This window comes from Stegostoma tigrinum, chromosome X (genome assembly GCF_030684315.1).
Source record: "Stegostoma tigrinum isolate sSteTig4 chromosome X, sSteTig4.hap1, whole genome shotgun sequence".
In the NCBI taxonomy this organism is placed as follows: Eukaryota; Metazoa; Chordata; class Chondrichthyes; order Orectolobiformes; family Stegostomatidae; genus Stegostoma; species Stegostoma tigrinum.
Window position 1 is genome coordinate 3,837,060 of NC_081404.1, and position 22,870 is coordinate 3,859,929.

General features: G+C 47.8%; 1 long non-coding RNA gene across 1 annotated transcript in view; it reads left to right on the top strand.

Annotated features, from left to right (window-relative positions):
- LOC125448357 (uncharacterized) overlaps positions 1-20,452 on the top strand; it is a 31,930-nt gene extending 11,478 nt beyond the window's left edge. Inside the window, exon 3 of the long non-coding RNA XR_007246691.2 lies at positions 20,034-20,452. This is a non-coding gene — a long non-coding RNA (uncharacterized LOC125448357). The remainder of the gene's footprint in view (positions 1-20,033) is intronic.
- The last annotated feature ends 2,418 nt before the right edge of the window (positions 20,453-22,870 follow it).

Consider the following 22,870-nt stretch of genomic DNA (forward strand, 5'->3'; position numbering starts at 1 on the left):
CCGACAGTGTAGCACTCCCTCAGCACTGTAACTTCGTCATTTCATCACTCCCTCAGGACTGACCCTCTGGCAGTGTGGCACTCCCTCAGTACTGACCCTCCAACAGTGCGGTGCTCCCTCAGTACTGACCGTCCAACAGTGCAGCACTGTCTCCGCGTTGACCATCCGACACTGCAGCACTCCCTCAGTACTGACTCTCCGATAGTGCAGCTCTCGGTCAGCACTGAACCTCCGTCACTTCATCACTCCCTCAGCACTGACCCTCCGACAGTGCGGCGGTCCCTCAGCACTGACCTTCTGACAGTGCGGCACTCCCTCAGCACTGACCTATCTGACGGTGCGGCACTTCCTCAGTCCTGACCCTCTGAAAGTGTGGCACTCACTCAGTACTGACGGTCGTACAGAGCTGAACACCTGTAGTCCTGACCATCCGACAGTGCCGAACGCCCGCAGTTCTGACGCTTTGACAGTGTGGCGTTCACGAATCACTGACCCTCTGACGGTGCGGCACTCCATCAATACCGACCCTCTGACAACACAACACTCCCTCTGCACGGACTGTCACAGAGTGGAGCATTCTCTCAGCACAGAACCTCCGACAGTGCGGCACTCCCCCAGCACTGACCCTCTGTCAGTGCCCATTCCCTCAGTACTGACTGCCTGTCAGTGCAGCATTCCCGCAATACTGACCCTCTGACAGTGCAGCGCTCCCTCAGTACTGACCCTCTGTCAGTGCAGCACCCCCCCAGTACTGACCCTCTGTCAGTGAGGCAGTCCCTCAGTACTGACCATCCATAAGGGCTGCACTCCCTCATTACTGACCATCCGACAGTGCGGCACTCCCTCAATACCGACCCTCTGACAACACAACACTCACTCAGCACTGACTGTCTCAGAGTGTAGCATTCTCTCAGCACAGAACCTCCGACAGTGCAGCACTCCCTCAGCACTGTAACTTCGTCATTTCCGCACTCCCTCACGACTGACCCTCTGACAGTGCAGCACTCCCTCAGCACTGACCATCTGACAGTGCAGAACATTCCCAGTACTGACTGCCTGTCAGTGCAGCATTCCCTCATCACTGACCCTCCAACAGTACCGCACTCCGTCAGCACCGACCCTCCGTAAGGGCTGCACTCCCTCAGTACTGACCATCTGACAGTGCGGCACTCCATCAATACCGACTCTCTGACAACACAACACTCCCTCAGCACTGACTGTCACAGAGTGTAGCATTCTCTCAACACAGAACCTCCGACAGTGCGGCACTCCCCCAGCACTGACCCTCTGTCAGTGTGGCGCTTCCTCAGCACTGACCCTCCAACAGTGCCCATTACCTCAGCACTGACCGTCCGACAGTGTAGCACTCCCTCAGCACTGTAACTTCGTTATTTCATCCCTCCCTCATGACTGACCCTCTGATAGTGTGGCACTACCTCAGTACTTACCCTCCAACAGTGCGGTGCTCCCTCAGTACTGACCGTCCAACAGTGCGGCACTGTCTCAGCGCTGACCATCCGACACTGCAGCACTCACTCAGTACTGATCCTCCGATAGTGCAGCTCTCCGTCAGCACTGAACCTCCGTCATTTCTTCACTCCCTCAGAACTGACCCTCCATAAGTGCGGCACTCCCTCAGTACTGACCCTCTGTCAGTGCCCATTCCCTCAGTACTGACTGCCTGTCAGTGCAGCATTCCCGCAATACTGACCCTCTGACAGTGCGGCGCTCCCTCAGCACTGACCCACCAACAGTGTGGCGCTTCCTCAGCGCTGACCCTCCAACAGTGCCCATTACCTCAGCACTGACCCTCCGACAGTGTAGCACTCCCTCAGCACTGTAACTTCGTCATTTCATCACTCCCTCAGGACTGAACCTCTGACAGTGCGGCACTCCCTCAGCACTGACCTATCCGACGGTGCGGCTCTCCCTCAGTCCTGGCCCTCTGAAAGTGTGGCACTCACTCAGTACTGACGGTCGTACAGTGCTGAACACCTGTAGTCCTGACCATCCGACAGTGCCGAACGCCCGCAGTTCTGATGCTTTGACAGTGTGGCGTTCACGAATCACTGATCCTCTGTCAGTGCGGCACTCCCTCAGCACTGACCCTCTGTCAGTGCAGCACTCCCTCAGTACTGACCCTCTGACAGTGTGGCGCTTCCTCAGCGCTGACCCTCCAACAGTGCCCATTACCTCAGCACTGACCCTCCGACAGTGTAGCACTCCCTCAGCACTGTAACTTCGTCATTTCATCACTCCCTCAGGACTGACCCTCTGACAGTGCGGCGCTCCCTCAGCACTGACCCTCTGACAGTGTGGCGCTTCCTCAGCGCTGACCCTCCAACAGTGCCCATTACCTCAGCACTGACCCTCCGACAGTGTAGCACTCCCTCAGCACTGTAACTTTGTCATTTCATCACTCCCTCAGGACTGACCCTCTGACAGTGTGGCACTCCCTCAGCACTGACCCTCCGACAGTGCGGCGCTCCCTCAGAACTGACCCTCTGACAGTGTGGCGCTTCCTCAGCGCTGACCCTCCAACAGTGCCCATTACCTCAGCACTGATCCTCCGACAGTGTAGCACTCCCTCAGCACTGTAACTTCGTCATTTCATCACTCCCTCAGGACTGACCCTCTGAGAGTGTGGCACTCCCTCAGTACTGACCCTCCAACAGTGCGGTGCTCCCTCAGTACTGACCGTCCAACAGTGCAGCACTGTCTCAGCGTTGACCATCCGATACTGCAGCACTCCCTCAGCACTGACTCTCCGATAGTGCAGCTCTCCGTCAGCACTGAACCTCCATCATTTCATCACTCCCTCAGGACTGACCCTCTGACAGTGCAGCGCTTCCTCAGCTCTGATCCTCCGACAGTGCGGCGGTCCCTCAGCACTGACCTTCTGACAGTGCGGCAATCCCTCAGCACTGACCCTCTGAAAGTGTGGCACTCAGTCAGTACTGACGGTCGTACAGTGCTGAACACCTGTAGTCCTGACCATCCGACAGTGCCGAACGCCCGCAGTTCTGACGCTTTGACAGTGTGGCGTTCACGAATCACTGACCCTCTGTCAGTGCGGCACTCCCTCAGTACTGACCCTCTGTCAGTGCAGCACTCCCTCAGTACTGACCTTCTGACAGTGCGGCACTCCCTCAATACCGACCCTCTGACAACACAACACTCACTCAGCACTGACTGTCACAGAGTGGAGCATTCTCTCAGCACAGAACCTCTGACAGTGCGGCACTCCCCCAGCACTGACCCTCTGTCAGTGCCCATTCCCTCAGTACTGACTGCCTGTCAGTGCAGCATTCCCGCAATACTGACCCTCTGATAGTGCAGCGCTCCCTCAGTACTGACCCTCTGTCAGTGCGGCACCCCCCCAGTACTGACCCTCTGTCAGTGAGGCAGTCCTTCAGTACTGACCATTCATAAGGGCTGCGCTCCCTCATTACTGACCATCCGACAGTGCGGCACTCCCTCAATACCGACCCTCTGACAACACAACACTCACTCAGCACTGACTGTCTCAGAGTGTAGCATTCTCCCAGCACAGAACCTCTGACAGTGCAGCACTCCCTCAGCACTGACCATCTGACAGTGCAGAACGTTCCCGTACTGACTGCCTGTCATTGCAGCATTCCCTCATCACTGACCCTCCAACAGTGCCGCACTCCGTCAGCACCGACCCTCCGTAAGGGCTGCACTCCCTCAGTACTGACCATCTGACAGTGCAGAACGCCCTCAGAACTGACCCTCTGTCAGTGTTGCACTCCCTCAATACTGACCCTCTGACGATACAACACTTCCTCGGCACTGACCGTAACAGAGTGCAGCATTCTCTCAGCACAGACTCTCCGACAGTGCGGCACTCCCTCAGCAGGGAACCTCCAACAGTGTAGCACTCCCTCAGCACTGTAAGTTCGTCATTTCCACATTCCCTCAGTACTGACCCTCCAACAGTGGAGCACACGCTCAGTATTGACCCTCCAACAGTGGGGCACACCCTCAGTACTGACCCTCTGTCAGTGAGGCAGTCTCTCAGTACTGACCATCCGTAAGCGCTGCATCCCTCAGTGCTGACCATCCGACAATGCGGCACTCCCTCATTACTGACTGCCTGTCAGTGCAGCATTCCCTCAATACTGACCTTCCAACAGTGTGGCGCTCCCTCAGTACTGACCCTCCAACAGCGTGGCACTCCCTCAGCACTGACCCTCCGTAAGGGCTGCACTCCCTCAGTACTGACCATCCGACAGTGCGGAACTCCCTCAGTACTGACCCTCTGTCAGTGTTGCACTCCCTCAATACTGACCCTCTGACAATACAACGCTTCCTCGGCACTGACCGTAACAGAGCGCAGCATTCTCTCAGCACAGACTCTCCGACAGTGCGGCTCTCCCTCAGCAGGGAACCTCCAACAGTGTAGCAATCCCTCAGCACTGGAAGCTCGTCATTTCCGCACTCCCTCAGTACTGACCCTCCGACAGTGGGGCACACCCTCAGTACTGTCCCTCTGACAGTGTGGCACTCCCCCAGTATTGACCCTCCAAAGGTGCGGCACACCCTCAGTACTGAGCATCCGACAGTGCCCACTCCCTCAGCACTGACCCTGTTTGTCACATACTTTGTCTCTCATGATAGAGGCTCTTACAAGCTCTTTCCTCCCATTAGCATCTTACTTAACTGTTATCACTCGGATGGTTGCAGCATGCACCAAATGGAGACTGATGCAAAATATTGGTTTACATTGTCTACCATTTCCCAGTTCCCATTCGTAATTCCCCAGTCACATCCTCCATTTCCTTTAACAACTTTTTTTTTCATACCTTTAGAACCACACACTGTGTCTTTCTGTATTTCTTACCAGTTTACTTCAATCAGTTTTCTCCCTCTTTACTTGCTTTGTATTCATTTGTGGCTTGTTTCCAAAAAAACTTCAATCTTCCATCCTGCATCTAGTCTTTGCTACTTCTTCTGTCCTCTTTTATGACTGGACACACACTTTGGCCGTCTTTGTTAAGTGTGTGTGGTTCATCCCTCACTCAGTAGAACATAGAACGTAGAACATAGAGCAACACAAGGAACCGGCCCCTTGGCCCATGATGAAGTCAAATTATACAAATCCCTTCTGCCTGCCCTTCGTTCATATCCCTTCATTCCTTGTATGTGCATGTGTTGCCGAAAAGTCTCTTCTGTCCCTCTCATATCTGGTCTACCATCACCCCTGCTAGTGAGTTCCAGACTCCTACCACTCTCGGTAAAAAGATTTGCCCCTCTCATCTTCTTTGAACTCCCCCCCTCACCTAAAGTGGTATTAGACATTTCAGCTCTGGGGGGAAACAGATTCTGACTGTCAACCCTATCTATATCTCTCATTATTTTACAGACTTCTATCGTGTCTCCCCTCAGCCTCTGCTGCCCCAGGTAAAATAACCTGAGTTTTTCTAGCCTCTCCTTATAACTCATACCCTCTAATCCAGGCAGCATCCTGGTAAACCTCTTCTGCACCCTCTCCAAAGCTGTGGGTCTGGAGCCACATGTGGGGCAGACCAGGTAAGGAGGGCAGTTTCCTTCCCCAAAGGACATTACTGAACTCGATGAGTTTTTCCGACAATCGGCAATGGATTTGTGATCATCATTCTAGGTTTTTTTTATTTCAAATTCAGTAGATTCTTAGTCCCAGGTTTTTATTGAATTCCAATTCTACCATCTGCCATGGCGGGATTCAAACCTGGATCCCCAGAACATGAGCTGAATTTCTGGATTATTTGCCTAGAGCTAATACCACTAGGGCCTCCCCCTATAACATTCATAGCTGCAGGTGTTGTTTTCCATTCTTACAGCAAATGGTCCTTTTGAGTAGTAAAAGAGCACTTTATGTCAGGAAAGTAACGTTTAGCTTTGATCAGCTTTTGATCTGATAATGTGTGTGTGAGAGCCCTGTGGCTTGTATTGTCCAGCTCCGAGATGGGAGGGCAGACATATCACAAATTACGCATCCACAAAAAGCCCCCAGTGTGTTGTGCTGCCTCCTTTTGCAAGTCACCTTTTGTGTTGCCTGCAGAGAAAATGAGCACTCACAGCCTCCGTCCTGTTTTGGCTTTGTGCGTAAATGTCAGCCAGAGCTAAATAGGTAGCCCTCCTGCCTTGGAGTCAGAAGGTCACAGGGCCATAGACCCACTCCGAGGCCTTCAATACAAAGCTGAAGCAATCGCTCCAGTGTCTAGTGAACGGGGGCTAGAGACTATGGCGACTTTACCTGTAACCTATAGCAGGTCTTGTCAAGGTGCTTCAAAGCAGCATTCAGCTTGCTGCACGCAGCTCTCTACATTGGGCTTTGCAAAGAGGGCACTTGCTCTAGGCTCAGACCCAGGACTCTGTTGCCAGTCACTGAATAAGTGCCAATGGCCTCCTCTCCTCTACTCACCTTCATTTATCCAGGGGATGTGTGTATCGCTGATAAGGCCAGCATTAATTACCCACAAAAAAACAGAACTGCAAATGCTGTAAATCAGAAACAAAAATAGAAATTGCTGGAAAAGCTCACCAGGTCCAGGGTCAGAGGGTTTGAGCTACAGGGAGAGGGTGAAGAGGCTGGGGCTATTTTCCTTGGAGCGTCAGAGACTGAGGGGTGACTTGTAGAGGTTTATAAAATCATGAGCGGCATGGATAGGGTGAATAGCCAGGTCTTTTCCCCAGGGTGGGGAAGTCCAAAACTAGAGGGGCATAGGTTTAAGGTGAGCGGGGAAAGATTTAAAAGGGACCTAAGGGGTAACTTTTACGCACAGAGGGTGGTGTGTGTATGGAATGAGCTGCCAGAGGAAGTGGTGGAGGCTGGTACAATTACAGCATTTAAAAGGCATCTGGATGTGTACATGAATAGGAAGGGTTTAGAGGGAATTGAGCCAAATGCTGGCAAATGGGGCTAGGTTTATAAAGGATATCTGGTTGTCATGGCCAGGTTGGACCGAAGGGTCTGTTTCCATGGTATACAGCTCTATGATTCTAATTAGACAGGCTGGCAGCTCAGACTGTCTTGGCCAATCTAGAGACTGTTTGAGACTATCAGAGACTATTGGGCACTGCCAGGATGGTGGTCAGAGCCAAGGAGGAAACACAATGGGATGCTAGATGCAGGCTAGTTGGGGCCATTGGGCAGGAAGGGTCTTACCATCTTAGGCAGAGGGGATGAGATGGGGTAGTTATGCGCAGGAAAAGAAAGAAGTGGGTTGTTATCTTCAGGGCTGGGTATCCCTGATGGCCAAAATGATTTTGTTTGTGGTTTCTATGTATTGGTCTGCACAGACAATCAGGTCTACCTGAGACAGATATCGGAAGTTTATTTACAACACTGACTATTTACCCGAATACCATAAAACATAGGAGCAGAAGTGGACCATTCAGCCCATCAAGTCTCCCCTGTCATTCAGTGAGATCGTGGCTGATCTGATTATCCTCAACTCTACTTTCCTGCCTTTCCCCATAGTGCTTAATTCCCTTCCTGATTAAACATTGATCTCAGCCTGGCCTATACTGAACTCAGCCTCGACAGCCCTCTGCGGTAAAGAATTCCACAGATTCACTCCCCTCTGAGAGAAGAAACTCCTCCCCATCTCTGTGTTCAATGGGTGACCCCTTATTCTGAGATTGTACCCTCTGGTCCTGGGCTCCCCCACAAGGGGAAACAACCTCTCCACATTTCCCCTGTCACATCCCCTAATAATCTTGAATGTTTCAGTAAGGTCTCCCCTCATTGTCCTAAACCCCAGTGAGTACAGATCTGACCTACTGAGCCTCTCCTCATAGGACAGTCCTTCCGTACCCATGATCAGCCGAGTGAACCTTCCCTGGGCTGCCTCCAACACCCAGTCCATCTTTCATAAGAACATTAGGAGCAGAAATAGGCCATTCAGCCCCTCGAGTCTGCACCACCATTCAATATAAACATGGCTGATCTTATCACGGCCTCAAATCCACTTTCCTGCCTGCTCCCCATAACCTTTCAACCCTTTACTAATTAAAAATCTGACTCCTCTTTACATTGTCTTGTCCTGTCCCAGCATTCACCACACTTTGGGTGAATGAATTCCACAGACTCATGAACCTTTGAGAGAACTAATTCCTCCTCATCTCTGTTTTAAATCTGCTACCTCTTGTCCCGAAACAGTGACCTCTTATTCGAGGTTGTCCCACATGAGGAAACATCTTCTGCATGTTTACTTTGTCAATCCCCTTTCGTATCTTATATATCTTACTTAGATCTCATCTCATTCTTCTAAACTCTAAAGAGTATCAACCTAAACTGCTCAAGGTCAGGTCATCAGACAAACCCCCCCATCTCTAGAATTAATGTAGTGAACCTTCGCTGAACTGTATCCAATACAATGACATTCCTCCTTAAGAAAGGGGACCAAAATCGTATACAATACTCCAAGAGGGTCTCACTAATGCCTTGCACAATTGCAGCAATACTCTCCTACTTTTATTCTTCACTCCTTTAACAATAAGTGCCAAAATTCCAGGTGCCTTCCTTATTACCAGCTGCACCTGTCTACTAGTTTTCTATGATTCATACACAAGGACACCCAGATCCCTCTGCACCAAAACACTCTGAAGGCTCTTTCCATTTAGGTAATACGTTGCCTTTCTGTTCCTCTGACCAAGATAGATAACCTCACTTTTATCCATTTTAAACACCATCTGCCAGATCTTGGCCTATTCACTTAACTTATCCATATCCATTTGTAAGTTTCTTATCTCTTCACTGCAGCTTCCTTTCCCAGCCATTTTCGTATCATCTGTAAATTTGGTGATAGCACTTTCTATTCCTGCATCCAAGTCATTAATATAGATTGTAACTAGTTGGGACCTGAGGACCGAACTCTATGGCACCTTACTAGTTACACATTGGCTCGCAGAAAAGGACTCATTTATCCCGACTCTCTGCTTTCTGTTGGTTCGCCAGTCCTCTATCCAAGCTAATAAATTACTCCTAAACCCATTGTGATCTTACCTCCCGTATTAATCTTTGGTGTGACACCTTATCTAATGCCTTCTGGAAGCCCGTGTACACTGGACTTACACCAATACAATCTACATTATCTATGTTTCCTTATGTAAAGGACTGAAAACTGTTCACAGTATTCCAACTCAGCTATGATATCTCAGGCTTACACAGATTGCCTGGGTGCTATGTGTACGAATGCTACTGTCCATAACACACACATAATAACTGAGTCCCTACACTGATTCGATAACACAGAGAGCATGGCTGAAGGTGAGGCTCAGACATTTGTATCAGAATGTTACATTCTAGCATGATATAACTGTCTTAAAGGTACACATCTGTCCGGTCTGGAATCTATGCCATAATTCAGTATCCCTCCTTTTCTCTTTAAGGAATGGGAACCCTTTTTCACATCACATGTGATCAAGTTGCAGCTTTACAGTACATTGGTCAGGGCCACTTTTGAAATATTGTCTGCAATTCTGGCCTCCCTGCTATAGGAAGGATGTTGTGAACCTTGAAAGGGTTCAGAAAAGATTTACAAGGATCTGGCCAGGGTTGCTCGGATTGAGCTACAGGGAGAGGCTGAACAGGCTGGGGCTATTTTCCCTGGAGTGTTAGAGGCTGAGGGGTGACCTTATAGAGGTTTATAAAATTATGAGGGGCATGGATAGGATAAATAGCCAAGGTCTTTTCCCCAGGGTGGGGGAGTCCAAAACTAGAGGGGCGTAGGTTTAAGGTGAGAGGGGAAAGATATAAAAGGGACCTGAGGGGTAACTTTTTCACACAGAGGGTGGTGTGTGTATGGAATGAACTGCCAGAGGAAGTGGTGGAGACTGGTACAGTTACAACATTTACAAGGCATCTGGGTGGGTACATGAATAGGAAGGGTTTAGAGGGCTATGGGCCAAATGCTGGCAAATAGGACCAGATTAATTTAGGATATCTGGTCGGCATGGACAAGTTGGACCGAAGGGTCTGTTTCTGTGCTGTACAGCTCTATGACCCTTTGTACAAGGATGCCTGTATAGTTGTCTCTGCACAGTCAGATAATGCATTGGTGAACATATAACATGACAACAAAACAGTGATGATATCAGACATAGTAGGAGCTGCAGATGCTGGAGAATCTGAGATAACAAGGTGTAGGGCTGAATGAACACAGCAGGCCAAGCAGCATCAGAGGAGCAGGAAGGCTGACATTTCGGGTCTCTTCTGAAGAAGAGTCCTGACCCAAAACGTCAGCTTTCCTGCTCCTCTGATGCTGCTTGGCCTGCTGTGTCCATCCTGATCCAACTGTCGTCCATGATATCGCTTTTAAAAAGAATTTTGAATCATTTTTGAAAAAATAAAATGGCAGAATAGACTGACATCTGGACATGGGTAAACCTTATTAATGTAGAAATTTTATTTTTAAAGTAAGCTGTATTTTCTTCAAGCAGTGCTTTGGAGTCAAGTATTCAGGGCAGTTTAAGAGTTGTGTCTTTTTAAATTGAATCAGCAGCAGGTATTCAAATTTGCTTTTATCTCTTTTAAAAGAGGGAGAGAGAATGGTCGAGCATTGTGCTTCAGCGTAGCTTGTAGGTTTTAGTCTTGGTTCTGTACTTTAGTTTTGGTTGTCGATGTTAACTTCAGCACCAAACTCAGACAGATTGATAAATGGCTGTTAGGGCATTTCACCTTTTTAGACATTAGTGTCCACTTCCTGTCTCTAACGAATTGTTATGACTAGTTTTTAGTGCCTGCTTCCTGTCAGAAGCTTTTAGTCATGGCTTTCTATCATGGTCTTCTAATATCCACATGCTGCCACAATGTTGTAACTTTGTGGCTCATTATATGTTAGTTACATTACATATCCCACAGATAGGTAGGTTCTTCTTGAATTGGATATCTTGGAGTTTATTACACACACACACACACACACACCATTACACACACCATTACACACACCTGGACACCTGTCCTATTTTGCATGCTCCTTGCTGAAAACTCACCTGGCAGGGCAGTTAATATTCACCGTTGGGTCTATATTCCCTGGAGTTTTGAAGCATGATGAGAAGAAGGAACTTTTTGAAACAAAAAACATTCTGACAGACCTCAGCAGATTCAATGCAGACAGGATATGTCCCTCTTGACGGTGGAGTCTAGCACCAGGGGACACCGTCTCAGAATAGAGGTTAAGCCATTTTGGACTGAGATGAGGAGGAATTTCTTCACTTAAGCGGTGATGTGTCTTTAAAAGCCTCTGCCCAGGGGATTGTTCAGTCATCGTGTATGTTCAATGCTGAGATCAATAGAGTTTCATATCTTGAAACAGGAGATACAGGGTGAATGCCAGAAAATGATATTTAGTCTTTTTTAAATTCCTTAATGGAATGAGGGTGTCACTGGCCAGGCAGCATTTATTGCCCATCCCTAATTGCCCAGAGGGCAGTTGAAACAACCACGTTGCTGTGGGTCTGGAGTCACATGTAGGCCAGACCAGGTAAGAATGGCAGTTTCCTTCCCTAAAGGACATTAGTGAGCCAGGTGGGTGCTTCCAACAATTGATTCATGGTCATTTTTAGACTCATAATATCTGGCTTTCTTACTGAATTCAGATTCTACCACCTGACATGCCAGGATTTGAACCTGGTCCCCAGAATGTTATCGGGTTCTGTAGACTAACAGCTCAGCGATAACACCACTAGGCCATTGCCTCCTCCAAGCTATTGTTTTATTTGTGTAAGGGGTAGGATTGAAGCACAGAATGGCCGATTCCTGCCCCTATTTTTCACTTTCTTTTCAAAGACTGCTGATCCTAACGTCAATTGGAGTTTTAGGTGAAAAGGGTATCAAGGGATGTGGAGAAGTGGAGAGTTAATTATCGAACAGAATGACAGATTGAGGCCTACTCCTGTTCCACATCTCTGTACGTTTTTAAAGCAAGTTGTCACTGCAAAAGGAAAACTGTAGTAATGGAGGATTTCTCCTGTCACGAGGAATACTGGGACAGAATTGCCTTCATCGCTTTCAAAGTTATTCTTTCATGGGATGTGGGCATCAATGGCAAGGCCAGTATTCGTTGCCTGCCCCTAAATGCCCTAGAATAGAGTGACTTGTTTGGCCATTTCAGAGGGCGGTTCGGGATTAACCCTCAAGTTAAACCACCACCAGGCATCTCTCCCTCTCTCTGTAATGAGTGGACAGCCTTATGGTCCAGTAGGACTATGGTAACATTACCTTAATCTTAAGAGTCAATTACATTGTTGTGGGACTGAAGCCACATGTAGGCCAGGCTGGGTAAGGTTTGTAGATTTCCTTCCCTGAAGGGCATTTGTGAACCACCTTCAGCTACTTGTCAATGACCTTCCCTTCATCATAAGGTCAGAAGTAGGAATGTTGGCTGATGATTGCACAATGTTCAGCACCATTTGGAACTTCTCAGATACTAAAGTAATCAATGTCCAAACACAGCAAGAACTGGACAATATCCAGACTTGGGTCACGAGTGGTAAGTAACATAGGCACCACACAAATGCCAAACAATGACCATCTCCAATTGGAGACAACCTAGTAATTGCCTCTTGACATTCAATAGTGCTACCATCATTGAATCTCCCACTATCAACATCCAATGGACTACCATTGATCAGAAACTCAACTGGACTACCATATAAACACAACGGCTACAACAGCAGGTCAGAGGAATCCTGCAGAGAGTAACTCACCTCCTGATTCCCCAAAGCCTGTCCCACCATCTACAAGCCACAAACCAGGAGTGTGATGGAATACTCCCCAGTTGCCTGGATGGGTGCAGCTCCAGCAACACTCAAGAAGCTGGACACCATCCAGGATAAAGCAGCCCCCGCTTGATTGGCACCACATCCACAAACATCCCACTCCCTCCACCACCGACACTCAGTAGCAGCAGTGTGTACCATCTACAAGATGCACTGCAGAAATTCACCAAAGATCCTCAGGGAGCACCTTCCAAACCCACAACCACTTCCATCTGTAAGGACAAGGGCAGCAGATACATGGGAACACCACCCCCTGCAAGTTCCCCTCCAAGCCACTCACCAAACGGACTTGGGAATATATCGCCGTTCCTTCACTGTCGCTGGGTCAGAATCCTGAAATTCCCTCCCCAAGGGCATTGTGGGTCTACCTACTGCTGTGGATCAAGAAGGCAGCTCATTACCACCTTCTTAAGGCGCAACTAGGGATGGCAATAAATGCTGGGCCCAGCCAGCAAGGTCCACTTCCCATGAGTGAATAAAAAGAGCTATCAATGACAATTTAGATGATTTCAATATTTAGTTGAAGTAAGTAAACTTTATCTTGCAACAAAGTTTGTGTGGTGTGATTTGAAGCCATGTACCCAGAGCCTCGAGTTCTGGATTACTAGACCAGTACTCACACCATGACACTATCATCTTCCCTTAACATGATGCTGCTTTCATTCTTTACTCATTGGATGAGGGCATTTCTGGGCCAGCATTTATTGTCCATCCCTAATTGCCCCTTGAGAATCATAGAGTCCCCACATTTGGCTCATCAAGTCAACACCAACCTCTGAAGAAGATCCTACCCAGACCTACCTCCTTACCCTGTAACCCTGCATTTCCCATGGCTAACTACCCCAGCCTGCACATCCCTGGGCACTACAGGCAATTTAGCATGGCCGATCCACCCTAACCTGCACATCTTTGGACTGTGGGTGGAAACCAGAGCACCCAGTGGAAACCCACGCAGACACGGGGAGGATGAGCAAATTCCACGCAGACAGTTGCCTGAGGGTGGAATCGAACCCGGGTCCCTCGAGCCAGCAGTGCCAACCACTGAGCCACCGTATCGCCCAGAAGGTGATGGTGAGCTGACCTCTCAAGCCGCAGCAGTCTGTGTGGTGCAGGGACACTTGCAATAAACAAGAAAGCTGAACAAAAGACAGATACTCTCTGGCTGCCCCTAACTTCAGTGTGGCTAAGTAAACTACCAGCACTCGCAGAAGTGGAATGGGCATCTGGTTGGAGCGCTGGTGATCAGTCAGGGATAGAATCGTACCTGAATCACAGTCAGTCAGAATGGCGTACAGTTCTGGTCACCACACTACTGGAAGGATGTGGATGCTTTGGAGAGGGGACAGGAAAGGTTTACCAGGATGTTGCCTGGTTTTGGGGGATTTTATCTATGAAGAATGGTTGGATAGATTGGGTTTGTTTTCACTGGAACGCAGGAGGTTGTGGGGTAACATTATAGAAGTTTATAAGATTGTTAATGGCGTGGGGAGAGTGGAAAGTATGAGGCTTTTTCCCAGAGTAGAGGCGTCATGTTACTAGGGGACACAGGTTCAAGATGGAGAAGTTTAAAAGAGATGTACGAGGCATGTTTTTCACACAAAGGATGGTGAGTGCCTGGAACGCACTGCCAGAGCATGTGATGAAAGCAGATACAATAGCAGCATTCAGGAAGCACCTGGAAAAACACAGGAATAGAAAGGGAATAGAGGGATATGGATCCTGTAAGTGATGATAATTTTAGTATGGAAGGACAAAATGTGTCGGTGCAGGCTTGGAGGGCCGAAGGGCCTGTTTCTTTGCTGTATTGTTCTTTGTTCAGCCTCTGGGAGCCGTCAGGGATGATGGGAGAAGTGTGGGAGGGTGGGATTGAAGGCATATCCTTTTTCACAAAATGCATCCTTATTTGGTCTGGCCAACATGTGGTTCCAGAATCACAGAAGTGTTCCAGCACCGTCAGAGCCCGCTCTGTTCACCGTGCCTGCACTGGCTCTAATTCCTAGTGTCAATCTCCTGCCTTTACCCCACACCCACAGCAATATGATTCACTCTTAACTGCCTACTGAAATGGCCCAAGCATGTCACTCAGTCCAAGGGCAACAAACACTGGCCTCGCCCAAACCCCGCAAACAAATACAGAAGAAATAATTGTGTTCCTTACAAGCAAATGGGGTTCCTGCTGCTTGTAGACAGAACATTACTGTAAAGTCTCTGAGCAACAGTCAAAACCACAAACATTTCCCACCCCCCACCCCCGACTCTTGCTTGTAAACCCCATCACTCCACCCTCTTCCCTGATTGGAAATTTTCCACGTTCAAATAAAAATCAGTTTTTGACTTAGTGCCTTTCTGCAGTGAGCGGAATTTGCAGCAAAACAAATTGTTATAGTTCCTGCCGAACTCATATCATTTAGTCACAGCTCTGTGTGTTTCCATTTTGACCCTCGTATTCGCTGGGTCTTTTTGTGTAAATAACTGATAAAACCAAGCTGAACAGATTGCCTCTTCAAACTCCACAAGTCATCGCAAGCAGCAAATTACCAGACGTGTTTTTGGACTGACATAAAACATGATTATGTTGCATTTTAGGCACTATCTAGAATATTACACAGGAATTTCTTGCCGTCTCGTCTTGCTACACTTGATTATTTCATGATGTTTCAGAAGTGCACAGCCTGAGCTTGAAGGGCAGCCGCATTGAGCCATGCAAAGTTACCTGAAAACTAGAAACAGAACAGGGGCCCCAAAATGCAGTGGCAAACAATCCCCCGATCACTTGTATACTTGACACCCACATGCTATTCATTGGATGTCACATATACCTGCTATTGCATGTGTGTGATATGCATCATGTGTGTTATTGTATAGTATAAGGTGCATGATATGAATTGCAGATATAATGTGAAGAGGCATGAACAAGCATGAATTAATATGTGTAAAGTGTATCATGTGTACTCTTACACACAGTAACATGTATAATGTGTATCATGTGTGTCCTTACACGCAGTAGCATGTATCATGTGTGTCTGTACACACAGTAACATGGATAAAGTGTATCACACATGTCCTTAAACACTGTAACATATATAAAGTGTACCGTACATGTCCATACAAACACTAACATCTGTACTCCTGTCCTTCTACACAGTAAAGTGTATGATGTGTGTCCTTATACATGGTAATATGTATAAAGTGCATCATGTGTCCTTACACACAGTAACACGTATAAAGTGAATCACGTGTGTACTTGCACAGAGTAACATGCATAAAGTGTATCATGTGTGTCCTTAAACACTGTAACATGTATAAAGTGTACCGCAGGTGTCCTTGCACACAGTAAAATATATGAGGTGTATCACATGTACACTTACACATGGTAAAGTGTAAAAAGTGTATCACATGTGTCCTTACACACAAAGTGTATCACGTGTGTCCTTACACACATTAACATGAATAAAGTGTACCATGTGTGCTTACACACAGTAAAATGGATAAAGTGTATCACGTGTGTCCTTATACACAGTAACTGATATAAAGTGAACCATGCATGTCCTTACACACAGTAACACGTATCACATGTATCATGTGTGCACTTACACACAGTAGCATGTTTAAGGTGTATCACATGTGTGCTTACGCGCAGTGACATGCATAAGGTGTATCATGCGTGTCCTTGCAGTCAGTAACGTGAATACAATGTATCATGTGTGTCCTTACACACAGTAATATGTATAAAGTGTTTGGCATGTGTCCTTACACAGAATAACCTGTGCAAAGTGTACCACATGTGTCCTTACACACAGTAATGTGCATAATATGTATTATGTGTTTCCTTACATACAATAACGTGTAAAATGTGTATAATGTGTCCTTTCACACAGTAACATGTATAAAGCATATCACACATGTCCTTATACACATTAACGTGTATAAAGTATATCATGTGTGTCTTTAAATACTGTAGCATGTGTAAAGTGTATCACACACGCCCATACACTTGGTAACATCTATCACATGTGTCCTTTTACATGGTGTCGTGCATATAGTGTATGACACGTGTCCTTATACATGACAACATTTATAAAGTGTATCATGTGTCCTTACACACAGTAACACACATAAAGTGTATCATGTGTGTCCTTAATAGACATTAGCGTGTACAAAGTATATCACATATGTTCTTAAATACTGTAATGTGTATAAACTACACCACACATGTGCGGACACACAGTAACATCCTTCAGGCATGTCATTACATGCAGTAAAGCATGTAAAGTGTATGACAGGTGTCCTTAGACATGATAATGTGTATATGGTCTATTACATGTGTCCTCACACACAGTAGCCTGTGTAAATTGTATCACATGTGTCCTTAGATGCAATAATATTTATAAAGTGTATCACATGAGACCTTATGCACAGAAACACGTATAAAGTGTATCACATGTGTCCTTACACACAGTAGTGTGTATCACCTGTATCACATGTGTACGTACACACAGTAACATGTATTAAGTGGATCACATGTGTCCTTATAGACATTAGCGTGTATAAAGTATATCACATATGTTCTTAAACACTGAAACATGTATAAACAGCACCATGTATGTGCATACACACAGTAAGATCCTTCACTCATGACCTTACACACAGCAAAACGTGTAAAGTGTGTGATGCTTGCCCTTAAACATGGTGATGCAGATACGGTCTATCACCTGTGTCCTTATAGTAACCTGTACAAAGCTTATCATGTGTGTCCTTACACATAGTAATGTGTATCACATGTATCACATGTGTAATTATGCACAGTAACATGTATAAAGTATATAGTGTGTGTTTACACATAGTGGCGAGTATAAAGTGTATCACATGCATGACTACACAGGGTAACGTATAAAGCGCATCACACGTGTCCTTATACACATTAACATGTATGAAGTGTGCCATGTATGTCCTTAAACACTGTAACATGTATAAAGTGCACCATGCATGTACTTACACACAGTAACATCTATTGCGTTTGTCGTTGCACACAGTAAAATGTATAAAGTGTGTGACATGTGTGCTTAGACATGGTAACATGCATGCAGTCTATCACATGACCTTACACACAATAGCCTGTACAAAGTGTACCATGTGCATCCTCACACACAGTAATGTGCATAAAGCGTATCATGCATCTCTTTATACACATTGGCGTGTATCAAGTATATCACGAGTGTCCTTCAACACTTCACTGTGTATAAAGTGTACCATGCATGAGTGTCCACATGGTAACATCTCTCACGCATGTCCTTGCACACAGTAACATGTATAAAGTGTGTCACATGTGTCCATACACACAGCAATGTATATAAATTGTGTCACACATGTCCTTACACACAGTAACATGTATGAAGTGTATCTTTACATGTGTCTTTACACACAGTAAAGTGTAACACGCATGTCCTTACACACATTAGCATGTATAAAGTATATGGCATTTGTCATTAGACACAGTAGCGTGTATACAGTGTACACAGTATACACACATTAAAGTGCATGAAATGTGCCCTTACAGACAGTAACATGTATAAAATGTTTCTTGTGTGCCCTTACACATAATGACATGTATAAAATGTATTGCATCTGTACTTACACATGGTAATGTGTATAAAGTTTATCACGTGTGTCCTTACACACAGCAAAGTGTATACATTGTGTCATGTGTGTCTGTACACACAGTAGCATGTATAAAGTGTATCGCATGTGTCTATACACATGGTAAAGTGTATAAAGTGTATAAAGTGTAAGCACAATAATGTGTACAAACTGTATGATGTATGTCCTTACATACAGTAACAGCTGTAAAGCGTATAATGCGTGTCCTTACATATGGTAATGCATATGATACGTATCATGTGTGCCCTTAAACCCAGTAATGTATATAAAGAGCATGATGTGTGTCCATACATGGTAACATGTATAAAGTGTTTCACCCATGCCCTTACACACAATAATGTCTTTAAGGTGTTTCATGTGTGTCCTTAAATGTGGTAATGTGCATGTCCTTACACACCGGAAGGTCCTTACAGACAGTAGAATGAATAAAATGTATCACGTGTGTCCTTACACACAGGAATGCATGTAAAGAATATAATGCATGTCTATTCACCGCCCTGCCACCACCCCCCCACACTCTCAGACATTACATCCCAGACCCGAACCCCTCGAGTGGCCCTGACCCACCCCCACACCCTCAGACAGTACATCCCAGACCCTAACCCCTTGAGTGGCCCTGACCTCCCCCCCCCGACAGCCTCAGACATTACATCCCAGACCCTAACCCCTCGAGTGACCCTGACCCCCCCACACCCTCAGACAGTACATCCCAGACCCTAACCCCTCGAGTGACCCTGACCCCCCCCCACACCCTCAGACAGTACATCCCAGACCCTAACCCCTCGAGTGACCCTGACCCCCCCACACCCTCAGACAGTACATCCCAGACCCTAACCCCTCGAGTGACCCTGACCCCCCCCCCCACACCTTCAGACAGTACATCCCAGACCCTAACCCCTCGAGTGAACCTGACCCTCCCCCGACAGCCTCAGGCAGTACATCCCAGACCCTAACCCCTCAAGTGACCCTGACCCTCCCCCGACAGCCTCAGACATTACATTTCAGACCCTAACCCCTCGAGTGAACCTGACCCTCCCTGACAGCCTCAGACAGTACATCCCAGACCCTAACCCCTCAAGTGACCCTGACCCTCCCCCGACAGCCTCAGACATTACATTTCAGACCCTAACCCCTCGAGTGAACCTGACCCTCCCTGACAGCCTCAGACAGTACATCCCAGATCCTAACCCCTCGAGTGACCCTGACCCTCCCCCGACAGCCTCAGACATTACATTTCAGACCCTAACCCCTCGAGTGAACCTGACCCTCCCTGACAGCCTCAGACAGTACATCCCAGACCCTAACCCCTCGAGTGACCCTGCCCCCAGCACTCTGTCTCATTCCCTCAGTATTATGAACACCTCAATCAGATCCCTTCTCTCCTTCATGGAGAACAGTCTCAACCTCTCCGATTGAGCCATGCCACTGAAGTTTATCATCTCTGAGACCAATCTGGTGAACCTTTCTCTGCCCCTTTCCTTTAGATTTCGCAGCCTTCCTGAGGTATGATGGACACAGTTCCCTTGCAGAGGACAGGGCTAAGTTCCATACTGTAACACCCTTGCTTTTGTACTTTTCACCATCAGAATAAGACGAGCTGAGACACTGGAATGGAGAAGTGGCCTGACCTCTCGTTGCAATGTACCTACGCTTCGTAGAGTCATCACATCCCTACCAGGTGGAAGCAGGCCATTCAGCCCATCCAGTCCACATCGACTCTCTGAAGGGCATCCCACCCAGACTCCATAGACCTGCGTTTCCCATGGCTTATCCACCTAACCCGCACATCTTTGGACTGCGGTAGAAACTGGACGCAGACAGAGGGAGATTGGACAAGGTCCACACAGCCAGTCACCTGAGGCTGGAATCGAAGCGTGTTTCCTGGTGCTGTGAGACAGCAATGCTAACCCCTAAGACATCATGCTGCCTCACCTGTAGTTGTCAGGTAGATCTGTGACTCCAAACCTGAGTATCAGTAAAAGGGGGAGCTTATCCTGACCTCCCATGTGGGTTGTCTAATGTAGCGTGTTGTTCACACATGAAAATTAGCTGAACAGAATGCATTCCACCCTTCCATTAAGGTCATTAGCTGCAATAAGAGTTGTGATAGTATCACTGGGAGCCCCAGGCTAATGCTTGGGGGTAGGGGTTTAAATCCCGCCAAAGAGGGTGGTGACAATTTATTTTAATTGAGATGACAAACATGGAGCTATTGATCGTCAAAACTCAACATGCAAATCTACATGAAATAAAACAAAGAGCAGAGGATGCTGGAGAGCCGGAACACACCACAACACAACGCACAACTTACACTCCTCAGGCCTGACAGTGTTTCCTTTCGAGGAAAACAGTTCCTAGTTCCAGCAAAAACTCTGTATCGCAGTAACACTTTCCGCACCCAAAACCCCTCCCGATCTCCGTCACTCCCTCCAGCACCTACACCCCTCCCTATCTCCATCACTGCCTCCAGCACCTACACCCCTCCCTATCTCCATCACTCCCTCCAGCACCTACACCCCTCCATATCTCCATCACTCCCTCCAGCACCTACACCCCTCCCTATCTCCATCACTCCCTCCAGCACCTACACCCCTCCCTATCTCCATCACTCCCTCCAGCACCTACACCCCTCCCTATCTCCATCACTCCCTCCAGCACCTACACCCCTCCCTATCTCCATCACTCCCTCCAGCCCCTAGACCCCCACCCTATCTCCATCACTCCTTCCAGCACTTACATCCCTCCCCATCTCTGTCACCCCCTCCAGCCCCTACACCCCCTCCCTATCTCTGTAACCCCTCCAGCCCCCTACACCCCTCCCTACCCCTGTCACCTCCTTACAGCCCTACACCCCCTCCCTACCTCTGTCACCTCCTCCAGCCCCTTACACCCACTCCCTATCTCTGTCATCCCCACCAGCCCCCGACACACAACTGGTCTCTGTCAACCCCTCCAGCCTGTACACCTCCTCCCTGTCTTTGTCATCCCCTGCAGACCCCTACAACCCCTCTCTATCTCTGTTATCTCCTCGTGCCCCCTACATCCCCTCCGTATCTCAGTCACCTCCACCATCCCACTACACCCCCTCCCTATCTCTGTCACCTCCTCCAGCCCCTGCACCTTCTTCCTGCCTCTGTCACCTCCACCAGCTCCTATTCCCCCTCCCTGTCTCTGTCACCTCCTCAAACCCCCTACATCCCCTCCCTATCACTGTGACTGCCTCCAGCCCCATAAACCCTCGCCTATCTCCGTCACCTCATGTAGGCCCCTACACCCCTTCCCTATCTCCGTCACCTCCTCCAGCCCCTTACACCCCTTCCCTATCTCCGTCACCTCCTCCAGTCCCTGCCCCTCTTCCCATTCTCTGTCACCCCGTACATCCCCTACACTCCCCTCCCTATCTCCGTCACCTCCTCCAGCCCCCATATGCCCCCTCCCTAATTTTGTCATCTCTTCCAGCCTCTACACCCCCTGCCTAACTCTGTTCACCTCCTCAAACCCTCAGCACCCCTCCCTATCTCTGCCACCTCCTCCAGCCCCCTACACTCCCTCTCTCTCTCTATCACCTCCCTGTCCACTGATATATTTGTGCATGCCCACGCCTGGCACCCCATGACATCCTCCACCCGTTTCCACCTCCCCCCTCCCATCCCCATCCACTGTGGTAGACTCATAGAGCTGTACAGCTCAGAAACAGACCCTTCAGACCAACTTGTCCATGCTAACCAGCTATCCTAAATTAATCTAGTCCCATTTGCCAGTATTTGGCCCTCTAAACCCTTCCTATTCATGTCCCCATCCAGATACATTTTAAATGTTGTAATTGTACCAGCCTCCACCACTTCCTCTGGCAGCTCATTCCAACCTCTACCTGAAAAAGTTACCCCTTCAGTCCCTTCTAAATTTTTTTCCTCTCCCCTTAAACCTATGCCCTCTAAGTTTGGACTGCCCCACCTCAGGGAATAGACCTTTGTGTTCACCCTATCTATGCCTGCCATGATTTTATAAACCTCTATAAGGTCCCTCTCAGCCTCCGATGCTCCAGGGAAGATAGCCCCAGCCTATTCAGCCTCTCCCTGTAGCTCAAATGCTCCAATCCCAGCAACATCCTTGTAAATCTTTTCTGAACCCTTTCAAGTTTCACAACATCCTTCCTATTGCAGGGAGACCAAAATAGCATACACTATTCCAAAAGTGGCCCTAACCAATGTCCTGTACAGCTGAAACATGACCCTCCCAACTCCTACACTCAATAAACACAAGTATACTTTCTTCACTGCCCTGTTTACCTGTCACTCCACCTTCAATCAACCATGAGCCTGCACTCAAAGGTCTCTTTGTTACGCAACACTGCCCAGGACCTTACCATGAGGTATATAAACCCTGACCTTTGTCGTGTTTCCAAAACGCAACGCCTCACATT